This window comes from Kogia breviceps, chromosome 8 (assembly GCF_026419965.1).
Source record: "Kogia breviceps isolate mKogBre1 chromosome 8, mKogBre1 haplotype 1, whole genome shotgun sequence".
Classification (NCBI taxonomy): domain Eukaryota; kingdom Metazoa; phylum Chordata; class Mammalia; order Artiodactyla; family Physeteridae; genus Kogia; species Kogia breviceps.
The window spans coordinates 106,244,439-106,258,449 of NC_081317.1; positions in this window are offsets into that span (position 1 = coordinate 106,244,439).

The window sequence follows — 14,011 nt, forward strand, 5'->3', positions numbered from 1 at the left end:
GACTGATACTGAGAATTATTGTCTTGCTCTTGACATTAATATAAATAATATTTGCTTTAGGTTTGGGATAGATGTCCTTTATCAGCTTAAGAAAGTTTCCTTCTGTCCATAGTTTTAAAACTCGGAGAGTTTTTAGTTTTTGTTTAAATCATGATTGCTGTTGAGTGCTTTTTCTGCATTTATTGCTAAGATCATATGGTTTGCCTTCTTTTTTCTCCTTCTTTCCTTTTTCTCATTCTTTCCTTTTTTTAGTTTTCTTTCTTTCATCTGTTAATTTATGTGGCAGGAATACATAAGTGGATTTTCTAATATTGAATCATCCTTATGTTCTTGGAATAAAATGTACTTGGATTTGACTTGCTAATAATTCAAAATTTTTGTATCTGTGCTCATAAATGAGATTGTGTTGTATGTTCTTTTGTTCTTTTATTTTTGCCCAGTTTGGGTCAATTTTATATTAGTCTTAAATAAGTTGGATTGCCTTCCCCGATGAAACTATTTACTGGGTTTTTGGCCAACCCAATATGTAAGATAGGGAATACCTATTCCTTCAAACTAGAAAAACTAGGCAGTAAAACTAGTAAGACTGGTAATATTTTGTGAGGTGGAAGAAACAGTTTACTGGTTAAATTACTTTAAGAGATATTAACAGGTTTTTAAAAAATTTCTTCTTGAGATAATTTTGAGAATTTAGATTTTTCTAGAAAATTTTCATTTCATCTGTTTCACAATTTATTGGTTAAAGTCGTTCATAATGTTCTCATGATTTTTTTTTTTAACATCTTTATTGGAGTATAATTGTTTTACAATAGTGTGTTAGTTTTTCCTTTACAACAAACTGAATCAGTTATACGTATACATATGTTCCCATATCTCTTCCCTCTTGCATCACCCTCTCTCTCTCATGATTTTTAAAATCTCTATTATATATGAAGTTATGCCCTGTTTATACATTACTAACCTTTCTTTATAACTTTTTTCTTGGCCATTATATATTCTCTTCCTCTAGCCCCAACTCCTTTCTGACTTCGAGTTATAATTTTTATATATAACCTTTTAGTACTTATTCTTTTAAATATGTATACCTATTCATCTTCTAATGAAAACTCTTCAGGAATCCTTAGCCAGAAGTTTTTAGATTGCTGGAGTTATCCACTCTGCACACCTTCCCCACCGTCTCCTTTGCTATTAACTGCGGTTTTAGTTCACCTTTAAAAAATACTAAACATTAATTATGTTAAGTCATCTGTTTTATTAAATTTATAAACATACTTCATCAATTTCTGGGCTCACTACTGTTCCTTATAACTCACTCCATTTCTCTAGGGTCACTTGTCACTCTTTGGTGGTTCCTTCAACATGGGTTGAGAGATGAGAACAGTTTGAGTCTCTTTATGACTGGAAATGTCTTATTTCCTCCTCACTTTTCTCTGGAAACTTTCTACTCTTTTTTTTTTTTTTTCCTTTTGGATCTCTGGGATAGAGATTTGGAGTGATCGTCATTCATGGTTCATGACCACTAAGTACTATATATTTTTGTCTCTCTCTCTCTCTCTCTCTCTCTTTCTCTCTTTCTCTCTCTCTGTCTTTTCCATCTCTATAAAGGTAAATATCAGTATATATCAACATCAGTTCAGAAACAGATATATAGACATAGTTGATATAGATATATAGTATTTAATATCTAATATTTGAGGAATCTTTAAGAATGAAAAACTAAATTATTACAAAAAACATACATCTCTTAATGGGCTCTTTCCCTATCCCATCCCTCCATCTCCCTCCCTCCCAGAAATAATCCCTAATATGAATTTTGTGTTTACTTTTTCCTTGCTTTAATACATGTTTTGTCATCTATTTATCTAGGCCTTTATAACCTATTATTTGATGTAGCTTGATTTTAAATTCTATAAAAAGGGTATCTTACTAGATATAGTTCTCTGGAACTTGTTTTTTTCATGTAATATTTTAAGATTCATCCAGACCATTGTATGTGGTTGTAGTTTTTTCATTTTCTTTGCTATGAAATATTCCATGGTATAAATTTACACAATTTAACTTTCCCCTGTCAATGGACATTTAGGATGCTTTAATTTTTTGGTATTATGAATAGTGCTGCTATGACATTTTTGTACAAATTCTTGAGACTCATATACTAAAGTTTTTTCTTGGATATATATCTGGGGGTAGAATTGCTGAGTTGCAGAGTATAAGGATGTTCAATTTTACACGATAATGTCAAATTGATTTTTAAAATAACTATCAATTTACACTCCCCAAAATTACACATGGGGATGCTATTGATACTCTTACCGAAACTCAATATAATCAGATTTCTTTAATTTTTAAAGATCCAATTAGTAAAAATGACATCTCAGTTTGTCTTAATTTGCATTTCCCTGATTACTAGTGGGGTTGGACATCTATTTACTTTTTTACTAGCCATATGATTTACTTTTTGATGGAATTCAGAAAATCTTTTCCCCCCTAGTGAGTTGTTTGTTTCTTATTAACTTGTAGAAATTTAAAAATATATTCTCAGTTGGAATATTTTGTTGGTTGTATGAGTATTTTCTACCAGTTCATAGTTTGATTTTTCACTTTTTTGAAGTCTCTTTTTCTGAGCAGAAGTTTTAACAATCTTAATGTAGTTGAATCTATCAATCTTTTCTTTTTAAAGTTGGTGCTTTTAGTGTATTATTTAAGAAATCCTACCCTACCACAAGGCCAGAAAGACATTCATCAACACTTTTTTTCTAAAAGTTTTAAAGGTTCACTTTTGACATTTATATTCTTAGAAATTTTACTTTTGGACTCTCCAGTTTTGCTGGGTTTATTTTCTTTATTTTGCTCAGTATTGGTGCATACTTATAATCCAGGGACCCATGTCTTTCTTCATTGCTGGAAAACTCTCAGCGATTGTTTTTTTGAATATTGCTTCTCCATCTATACCTCTAATTTCTCCTTACAGAGCTCCTAGTTAATGGAAGTTGAGAATTCTCAATATATTATCTATCTTACAACAGTTCTTTCTTTCTTAAAATTTCTCTATTTCTCTATGTGTATTTGGAGAAAACATTTTTGTACTTTATTCCAATTCACTGAGTCTTCATTTAACTATATCTAGTCAAGAGATTATCCCATTATTGAATTTATTGGAGAACTGTATTTTTCAACTTAATGATTTCATATTTTGAAAAATATCCACTTATATTTCATAATTTTATTCTTATTCATAGATATTATTTCTTCATTTATCTCTTTGAAAACCCTAAACATACTTACTTTGAAGTCTATTTCAGATTTTTCTGTTATTTATTTCTATGTTGTGAATTCATATTCTGATAGTTGATTTTGTTGACTTTTTTCCTATATTTTGTGGACGTTTTTGGAATTTATATATTTAGGCTTATCTTGAATGGGTGGATATTTCTCTCATTCTTTTTCTTTGGGATTATTCTCCATTTAGTGGCCCTAGGCCATCTAGAACCATGTCTTACATTGGAGGCCTAGAACTCCTGCTCTACAGTGAAATTGGAGATGTCAGCCTGGCTTTGTTCTTTTCTTTGTCTTAAAGCTCTGCTTTGTCTTACTTTCCTTAGCCCAGGAAACATTTGGCAACAACAGTTAGGAGGCCTGAAAGTCAACCCCAAAGTATATTTTATTTTATATTTCCTTAATTGTTGAAGTCAAATGTGAAATATTATCACTTGTCTCCTTCCACTTTACATGAGGAATTTAGCATATAAATTCCTCCTTCTCCTTTACTTCTTGGTTTTGCTGATATGATTTGGGAATTTAAATCAGGATTATTGCTCTCAATTTATTATTTTTAAATAGCCAGTTCCCCCTTAAATGGGAATGCTCCAGTGTAATACAATAGGAACACCCATGATTTTCTATACCTCCATAAATGGAGCACTGGTGATCATGAAGAAGATAATTTTGGGGGCGACTGCCAGTTTAATTCTATCTAAGTGACAATTGCAAAAGAAACGAAAACAAAAGTAGCATAACGAAAATAGGCGTTCTTTGTAGGTCATTCTAACAGTTAACTTCTTTTTTCAGAGCAGCTTTTAGCTTATATCCTTATTGTAAATAGCTTACCCAGTAAGGATTGGAAAAACTCATGAGGATGTGGAGATATTTAAATGTAAAGTATTCACAGGTGCTGGAAATAGAGCAAACACCAAAACCTAATGGTCTACACCATCATGGAATTTATATGGTCTAATTAAACAAACTTAATCACCTATAGTTCCTTTGCAAGTTAACCTTCAACATATTTCATTCTGTCTTTCATCTCCATAGCTCTTCTCAAAGACCCTCATCACCTCCATGTTGCCAGATCCATTAGCCTTTCACCATATTTTACTTGACAGCATTCAAGAGAGTTAACTACCTATCTTTCTAAAAATCACTTTTCTCTCTTAGACTTTTTTTAAAAATTTTATTTATTTTTTTATACAGCAGGTTCTTATTAGTTATCTATTTTGTACATATTAGTGTATATATGTCAATCCCAATTTCCCAATTCATCACACCCTCACACCCCCACCACTTTCCCCACTTGGTGTCCATACATTTGTTCTCTATGTCTGTGTCTCTATTTCTGCCTTGCAAACAGGTCCTCTGTACCATTTTTTTTAGATTCCATATATATGTGTTAGCATACGGTATTTGTTTTTCTCTTTCTGACTTACTTCACTCTGTATGACAGTCTCTCAGTCCATCCACATCTCTACAAATGACCCAATTTTGTTCCTTTTTATGGCTGATTAATATTCCATTGTACATATGTACCATGTGTTCTTTATCCATTCATCTGTCGATGAGCATTTAGGTTGCTTCCATGACCTGGCTATTGTAAATAGTGCTGCAATGAACATTGGGGTGCATGTGTCTTTTTGAATTATGGTTTTCTCAGCGTATATGCCCAGTAGTGGGATTGCTGGGTCCTATGGTAATTCTATTTTTAGATTTTTAAGGAACCTCCATGCTGTTCTCCATATTGGTTGTATCAATTTACATTCCTACCAGCAGTGCAGGAGGGTTCCCTTCTCTCCACACCCTGTCCAGCATTTGTTGTTTGTAGATTTTCTGATGATGCCCATTCTAACTGATGTGAGGTGATACCTCATTGTAGTTTTGATTTGCATTTCTCTAATAATTAGTGATGTTGAGCAGCTCTTCATGTGCCTCTGGGCCATCTGTATGTCTTCTTTGGAGAAATGTCTATTTAGGTCTTCTGCCTATTTCTTGATTGGGTTGTTTGTTTTTTTTAATATTGAGCTGCATGAGCTGTTTATATATTTTAGAGATTAATCCTTCATCCGTTGATTCCTTTGCAAACATTTTCTCCCATTCTGAGGGCTGTCTTTTCGTCTTGTTTATAATTTCCATTGCTGTGCAAAAGCTTTGAAGTTTCATTAGGTCCCATTTGTTTATTTTTGTTTTTATTTCCATTACTCTAGGAGGTGGGTCAAAAAAAATCTTACTGTGATTTATGTCAAAGAGTGTTCTTCCTATGTTTTCCTCTAAGAGTTTTATAGTGCCTGGTCTTACATTTAGGTCTTTAATCCATCTGAGTTTATTTTTGTGTATGGTGTTAGGGAGTGTTCTAATGTCATTCTTTTACATGTAGCTGTCCAGTTTTTCCCAACACCACATATTGAAGAGACTGTCTTTTCTCCATTGTATGTTCTTGCTTCCTTTGTCATAGATTAGTTGCCCACAGGTGTGTGGGTTTATCTCTGGGTTTTCTATCCTGTTCCACTGATCTGTATTTCTGTTTTTGTGCCAGTAACATATTGTATTGATTAGTGTAGCTTTGTAGTATAGTCTGAAGTCAGGGCGTCTGATTCCTCCAGCTCCATTTTTCTTTCTCAAGATTGCTTTGGCTATTCAGTCTTTTGTGTCTCCATACAAATTTTAAGACGTTTTGTTCTAGTTCTGTAAAAAATGTCATTGGTAATTTGATAGGTATTGCATTGAATCTGTAGATTGCTTCAAGTAGTACAGTCATTTTCATGGTATTGATTCTTTCAATCCAAGAACATGATATGTCTCTCCATCTGTGTCATCTTTGATTTCTTTCATCAGTGTCTTATAGTTTTCTGAGTACAGGTCATTTACCTCCTTAGGTAGGTTTATTCCTAGGTATTTTATTCTTTTTGTTGCAATGCTGAATGGGATTGTTTCCTTAATTTCTCTTTCTAATCTTTTGTTGTTAGTATATAGGAGTGCAAGAGATTTCTGTGCATTAATTTTGTATCCTGCAACTTTACCAAATTCATTGATTAGTTCTAGTAGTTTTATGGTGGCATCTTTAGGATTATCTATGTATAGTATCATGTCATCTGCAAACAGTGAAAGTTTTACTTCTTCTTTTCCAATTTATTCCTTTTATTTCTTTTTCTTCTCTGATTGCTATGGCTAGAACTTCCAAAACTGTGTTGAATGATAGTGGTCAGAGTGGACATCCTTGCCTTTTTCCTGAGCTTAGAGGAAATGCTTTCAGTTTTTCACCATTGAGAATGATGTTTGCTGTGGGTTTGTCATATATGGCCTTTATTATGTTGAGGTAGGTTCCCTCTGTGCCCACTTTCTGGAGAGTTTTTATCATAAATGGGTATTGAATTTTGTCAAAAGCTTTTTCTGCATCTATCAAGATGATCGTATGGTTTTTATTCTTCAATTTTGTTGATATGATGTATCACATTGATTGATTTGTGTATATTGAAGAATACTTGCATCCCTGGGATAAATCCCACTTGATCATGGTGTATGATCCTTTTAATGTGTTGTTGGCTTCTGTTTGCTAGTATTTTGTTGGGGATTTTTGCATCTATATTCATCAGTGATATTGGTCTGTAATTTTCTTTTTTGTAGTATCTTTGTCTGGTTTTGGTATCAGGGTGATGGTGGCCTCATAGAATGAGTTTGGGAGTGTTCCTTCCTCTGCAATTTTTTGGAAGAGTTTGAGAAGGATGGGTGTTAGCTCTTCTCTAAACGTTTGATAGAATTCATCTGTGAAGCCATCTGGTCCTGGACTTTCATTTGTTGGAAGATGTTTAATCACAGTTTCAATTTCATTACTTGTGATTGGTCTGTTCATATATTCTATTGCTTCCTGGTTCAGTCTTGGAAGTTTATACCTTTCTAAGAATTTGTCCTTTTTCTTCCAGGTTGTCCACTTTATTGGCATAGAGTTGCTTGTACTAGTCTTTTATGATGCTTTGTATTTCTGCTGTGTCTGTTGTAACTTCTCCTTTTGCATTTCTAATTTTACTGATTTGCGTCCTCGCCCTCTTTTTCTTGATGAGTCTGGCTAAAGGTTTATCAATTTTGTTTATCTTCTCAAAGAACCAGCTTTTAGTTGAATTGGTCTTTGCTATTGTTTTCTTTGTTTCTATCTCATTTATTTCTGCTCTGATCTATGCTTTCTTTCCTTCTGCTAACTTTGGGTTTTGTTTGTTCTTCTTTCTCTAGTTCCTTTAGGTGTAAGGTTAGATTGTTTATTTGAGATTTTTCTTGTTTCTTAAGGTGGGATTGTATTCCTACAAACTTCCCTCTTAGAACTGCTTTTGCTGCCTCCCATAGGTTTTGTATTGTTGTGTTCTCGTTATTTGTCTCTTGGTATTTTTTGATTTACTCTTTGATTTCTTTAGTGATCTCTTGGTTATTTAGTAAGTATTGTTTAGCCTCCATGTATCTGTGTTTTTTTCGCTTTTTCCCCTGTAATTGATTTCTAATCTCATAGCATTGTGGTCAGAAAAGATGTTTGATATGATTTCAGTTTTCTTAAATTTACCAAGGCTTGATTTGTGATGTAAGATGTGATCTGTCTTGGAGAATGTTATGTGTGCACTTCAGAAGAAAGTGTAATCTTCTGTTTTTGAATGGAATGTCCTATAAATTTAATATCAATTAAATCTATCTGGTCTGTTGTGTCATTTAAAGTTTGTGTTTCCTTATTAATTTTCTGTCTGGATGATCTGTCCATTGGTGTAAGTGAGGTGTTAAAGTCCTCCACTATTATTGTGTTATTGTTGATTTCCTCTTTTACGGCTGTTAGAATTTGCCTTATGTATTGAGGTCCTCCTATGTTGGGTGCATATATCTTTATAAATGTTATATCTTCTCTTGGATTGATCCTTTTATCATTATGTAGTGTCCTTCCTTGTCTCTTCGAATATTCTTTATTTTAAAGTCTATTTTATCTAAAATGAGTGTTGCTACTCCAGCTTTCTTTTGATTTCCATTTGCATGGAATATCTTCTTCTGTCCCCTCACCTTCAGTCTGTTTGTGTCCGTAGCTCTGAAGTGGGTTTCTTGTAGACAACATATATATGGGTCTCATTTTTGTATCCATTCAGCAAGCCTGTGTCTTTTGGTTGGAGCATTTAATCCATTCACATTTAAGGTAATTATCGATATGTATGTTCCTATTACCATTTTGTTAATCGTTTTGTGTTTGTTTTTGTAGGTCCTTTTCTTCTCTTGTATTTCCCACTTAGAGGCGTTCCTTTAGCATTTGTTGTGGAGCTGGTATGGTGGTGCTGAATTTTCTTAGCTTTTGCTTGTCTGTAAAGCTTTTGATTTCTCTGTCAAATCTGAATGAGAACCTTGCTGGGTAGAGTAATCTTGGTTGTAGGTTCTTCCCTTTCATCACTTTAAATATGTCATGCCACTCCCTTCTGGCTTGTAGAGTGTCGACTGAGAAATCAGCTGTTAACCTTAAGGGAGTTCCCTTGTATGTTATTTGTTGTTTTTCCCTTGTTGCTTTCAATAATTTTTCTTTGTCTTTAATTTCTGTCAATTTGCTTACTATGTGTCTTGCCGTGTTTCTCCTTTTGTTTATCCTGCCTGGGACTCTCTGCGCTTCCTGGACTTGGGTGGCTATTTCCTTTCCCATGTTAGGGAAGTTTTCAACTATAATCTCTTCAAATATTTTCTTGCATCCTTTCTCTCTCTCTTCCCCTTCTGGGACCCCTATAATGTGAATGTTGTTGCGTTTAATGCTGTTCCAGAGGTCTCTTAGGCCGTCTTCATTTCTTTTCATTCTTTTTAATTTTTATTCTGTTCCATGGCAGTGAATTCCACCATTCTGTCTTCCAGGTCACTTATCCATTCTTCTGCCTCAGTTATTCTGCTATTGATTCCTTCTCGTGTATTTTTCATTTCAGTTATTGTATTGTTCATCTCTGCTTGTTTGTCCTTTAATTCTTCTAGGTGTTTGTTCTTTAATTCTTCTAGGTCTTTGTTAAACATTTCTTGCATCTTCTCGATCTTTGCCTCCATTCTTTTTCCGAGGTCCTGGATCATCTTCACTATCATTATTCTGAATTCTTTTTCTGGAGGGTTGCCTATCTCCACTTCATTTGGTTGTTTTTCTGAGGTTTTATCTTGTTCACTCATCTGGTACATAGTCCTCTGGCTTTTCATTTTGTCTATCTGTGAATGTGGTTTTTGTTCCACAGGCTGCAGGGTTGTAGTTCTTCTTGCTTCTGCTGTCTGCCCTCTGGTGGATGAGGCTATCTAAGAGGCTTGTGCTAGTTTCCTGTGGGGAGGGACGGGTGGTGGGTAGAGCTGGGTGTTGCTCAGGTGGGCAGAGTTCAGTAAAACTTTAATCCATTTGTCTGTTGAAGGGTGGGGCTGAGTTGCCTTCCTGTTGGTTGTTTGGCCTGAGGCAACCCAGCACTGGAGCATAGAGGCTCTTTGTTGGGGCTAATGGTGGACTCTGGGAGGGCTCTCACCAAGGAGTACTTCCCAGAACTTCTGCTGCCAGTGTGATTGTCCCTGTGGTGAGCCACAGCCACCCCCTGCCTCTGCAGGAGACCCTCCAACACTAGCAGGTAGTTCTGGTTTAGTCTCCTATGGGGTCACTGCTCCTTACCCCTGGGTCCTGATATGCACACCACTTTATGTGTGCCCTCCAAGAGTGGAGCCTCTTTTCCCCCCCGTCCTGTCAAAGTCCTGCAATCAAATCCCACTAGCCTTCAAAGTCTGATTCTCTAGGAATTCCTCCTCCCGTTTCCAGACTCCCAGAGTGGGAAGCCTGACCTGGGGCTCAGACCCTTCACTCCAGTGGGTGGACGGACTTCTGTGGTGTAAGTGTTCTCCAGTCTGTGAGTCACCCACCCAGCAGTTACGGGATTTGCTTTTATTGTGATTATGCCCCTCCTACCATCTCATTGCAGCTTCTCCTTTGTCTTTGGATGTGGGGTATCTTTTTTGGTGAGTTCCAGTGTCTTCCTGTCGATGATTGTTCAGCAGTTAGCTGTGATTCCAGTGCTCTTGCAAGAGGGAGTGAGCGCATGTCTTTCTGCTCTGCCATCTTGAAGCAATTTTTCCTCTCTCTTCGTTTTGATGAAACCAAACTCCTGGTTTTCCTCCTGTTTTCCTGGCTGCTCCTCTGTAATCTGACTAATAAATATTGGGGTTTCCAGGGCTTGTTCCTGAATCTCCATTTCTTCTAGTACTCTCTCCTTATGAAATTTTATTCAGTCCCATAGCTTTAAATAATGTACAGTGAGCATTCTCAAAGCTAATCCTCAGCTCTGAATCCTCTTTTAAGCTCCAAACTCATAGGTCTAATTGCCTACTTGACATCATATCCACTTGATATGCACATGTAATAGACAACTCAAACAAACCATGAACTGTTGCCCACCAAACTGTCCCTTCTCAATTATTCCCTTACCTTACCCCGGTAAATGATTCTACCTGCCAGTTGCTAAGCTAAAAGTCTATGAATATGTCCTCACTTTTCCTTAACCCCGATGTCCAATCCATCCACTTTTCTCCATCCCCACTGCCACCACTGAAGTCTCAGCCACCATCACCTCTTGCCTTTACCACAGCAAATTCTCACTGGTTTTCAGGGTTTCGTGCCTGCTTCACTCCAGTCTCTTCTTCACATGGCAGACAAAGTGATCTTTTAGAATATGAATCACATCATGTTATTCCCTGGCTTAAGACCCATCATCACTTCCCAGTGCCTTTAGAAAAAAGCATGTAACATAGCTCCTCTTAACATGGCTTATTTCACCAACTTCATCTTATTCCATTCTCCCCCAGTTCTTTTCTAGTCCTTAAACATGGCAGGTTTTTTCTGCCTGAGTACCTTGGTATTTGCTGTTCCCTCTGCCTGGGAGGTTCTTTGCCTGGCTCTTTGCAAGGTCTTGACTCAACTATACCATTGTCAAAGATGTTTTCTCTGACCACACTATGTAAATTATGCCCCAGATTATTTAGTTCTGTAAATATTTTCCTTTTTCCCTTCATAATATTATATGACATTATCTTATTTATTTACTGTTTGTCTCCACCCATTAGAATATAAGTTCTTCAGGGTGGAGACTTTGTGTTGTTCGTTGACATATTCCCATAACCTAGAACTAGGGTGACAGTATGATTTATTTTCCAACCTGGGACACTTGTTTTGCACTAAAATACTAAGATGGGTTGTATACAAGGATAACAGGTATAAACATGGAATCCCCGAGGCAAACTGTGAATGTGTGGTCAGTCTGGCAAGAGCATTAGCTGACACCTAGATGGCCCTCGATGAACAAATGATACAGAATAACATAGCGCTAAGTGAAAGAACCTGGTATGAAAAGGTTAACTCCTGTATTATTTCATTGATACGATATTCTAGAAAAAACAAAAGTAGAGAGAGGATAAGCACATGGGTGGTTGCCAGTGACTTGGGGAAGGGAGAAGGTTGAATAGGCAAAGCACGGGGGGAGATTCTTTAGGATGTGAAATTATCCGAAGTGATACTGTAATGGTGAGCATGTGGTAGTATGCATTTGTTAAAACCCATAGAGCTTTACAGTACAAACTGAACCTTAATGTATGCAAATTTAGAAAAATTACTTAGGAGGTCAAGGTGTCCTAGGATCGAATGCAAGTTAGGACAAAAGGGTCTAACTATATTATAAATGTATAAAATAACCTCACAGAGGGAAGTTGGGTGGGGAGGTGCTGACCTAAGGAACTTTGGAAGTGAGTGGGGGCTGTAAGAGTAAGGAACAGCACATAAGCACTGTCATCTGTTTGGTAAAGTTGTTTCCCACAAGGGTACGGGTTAATAATTCTGAAACCACTACACATGGTACCCTAGAACTGAACAATTAAGTGAATGAATGGCAGGTAGTGTGATCCAGGTTCTCACTGTTGGATAAGCAAGGAAGGAGAAGAGACTAGAATGAGCCATGTGGTACTGAATTCGAGTTGGAGACATCAGTACAAACTCATGTTAGTTCATATAGGTAGGAGTGGGTATCTATAAAGATAGAAATATTTAGAGCTCTATGTATATACATGGATTAGTGTACACATGTATATTTCCTTGCTCTATAAGCAATGAACACATCTGGCACACAGACCATGGTATCTAATACCTTCTCAAGCAAGAAGAATCAGAGCTCTTTGGAGAAATGGCTGATTCTAGGACTTAGGTGGGGAATATGTAGCCTGAAGTATGTAGTAGTGCCAGTAAATAATGAAATGCGCACACACACACACACACACACACACACGGATAAGGACATGTCAAAGGAACACAGCAGCCAACCTGAAAGGGTTCTCTTGGGCCAAAACTGGAACAATCTGAGCAACAAAATAAATAACATAGTATTATATTATAATATAAAGCATAAGATAAATATTCATGAGTCCATACGGCTATAAATAAATGACTGAATAAATTAATAAATGGAGGAGAAGAGAGAATTCTCTCATGCAAAAGATTTCCAATTAATTTATGTAGAAATTCACCTCTCGAGGAGGTGGAAAATAGCTCCTCAGTCCTTAAGTGTGGGCTGCACATGGTGACTTCGTCCCAAAGAGTAAAGTATGGAAAGGGGGAAAGCTTTACAATGGAAAAATCTGAGAGAGAGACTACTGCAGCCAGGTGATAGGGGTCAACCTCAAGAATGATAAGTCATATTGATAGCATGTGCCCGTGAGAAGATGTGATGAGAATTCCTCCCCCAAACCCATAACCCCAGTCTGGCCATGATTTAAAACATCAGGCACACTCAGATTAAAGAATAGTTTTTAAAATAGCTAAGCCCAGTGCTCCTCAAAACTGTCAAGGTGGGGCTTCCCTGGTGGCGCAGTGGTTGAGAATCCGCCTGCCGATGCAGGGGACACGGGTTCGTGACCCGGTCCGGGAAGATCCCACATGCCGCGGAGCAGCTGGGCCCGTGAGCCGTGGCCGCTGCGCCTGCGCGTCCGGAGCCTGTGCTCCGCAACGGGAGAGGCCACAGCAGTGAGAGACCCGCGTACCGCAAAAAAAAAAAAAAAAAAAAAAAAAAAAAAAAAAAAAAAAAAAAAACTGTCAAGGTCATGAATAGCAAGGAAAGTCTGAGAAACCATCACAGTCCAGAGGAACCTAAGGAAATATGACGACCAAATGTAATATGGTTTCCCAGATGGGATCCCGGGACAGAAAAAGGGCATAAGGTAAAAATTTAGGAAATCTGAATAAAATATGGAATATGTCGATTACTCTAGGAATAGAACAAGAGGTACCTGACTTAGTCTGGTGAGTGGGGGAGGAGAGGCTTCTTTGAAAAGGCAGTATATAAACTGAAGCCTGAAAGGTGACTAAAAGTCAGCACAAGAGTGGGTTCTGAGTTGGGAGCAAGCTGAGAACATTCTAGACAAAGGGGTGGCGTATGGGATGATCCACATGCTGCCAGAGAAAAGCATGTCACATTGAAGAAAAGTAAACAAGCCCAATATCGTATGTCCGTCACCCCACTCTTTCTCCAGAGCAGCTCTTGAAGAGGCTGTGTTTACTCCCACTTTACGGATGAGGAAATGAAGACCGTGTTCCCAGTGGCACATGGATGAGGAAATGGAAATCGTGCTCCCAGTGGCACACAGCTCATTGGTGATTAAAACAGAATTGGGATCCCAGCCCAACAGACTCTAAAAGCTAAATCCTTTCCTCTTGTGCTACTTTCCATTTGCCTATAAAAGTGGCTGGGGT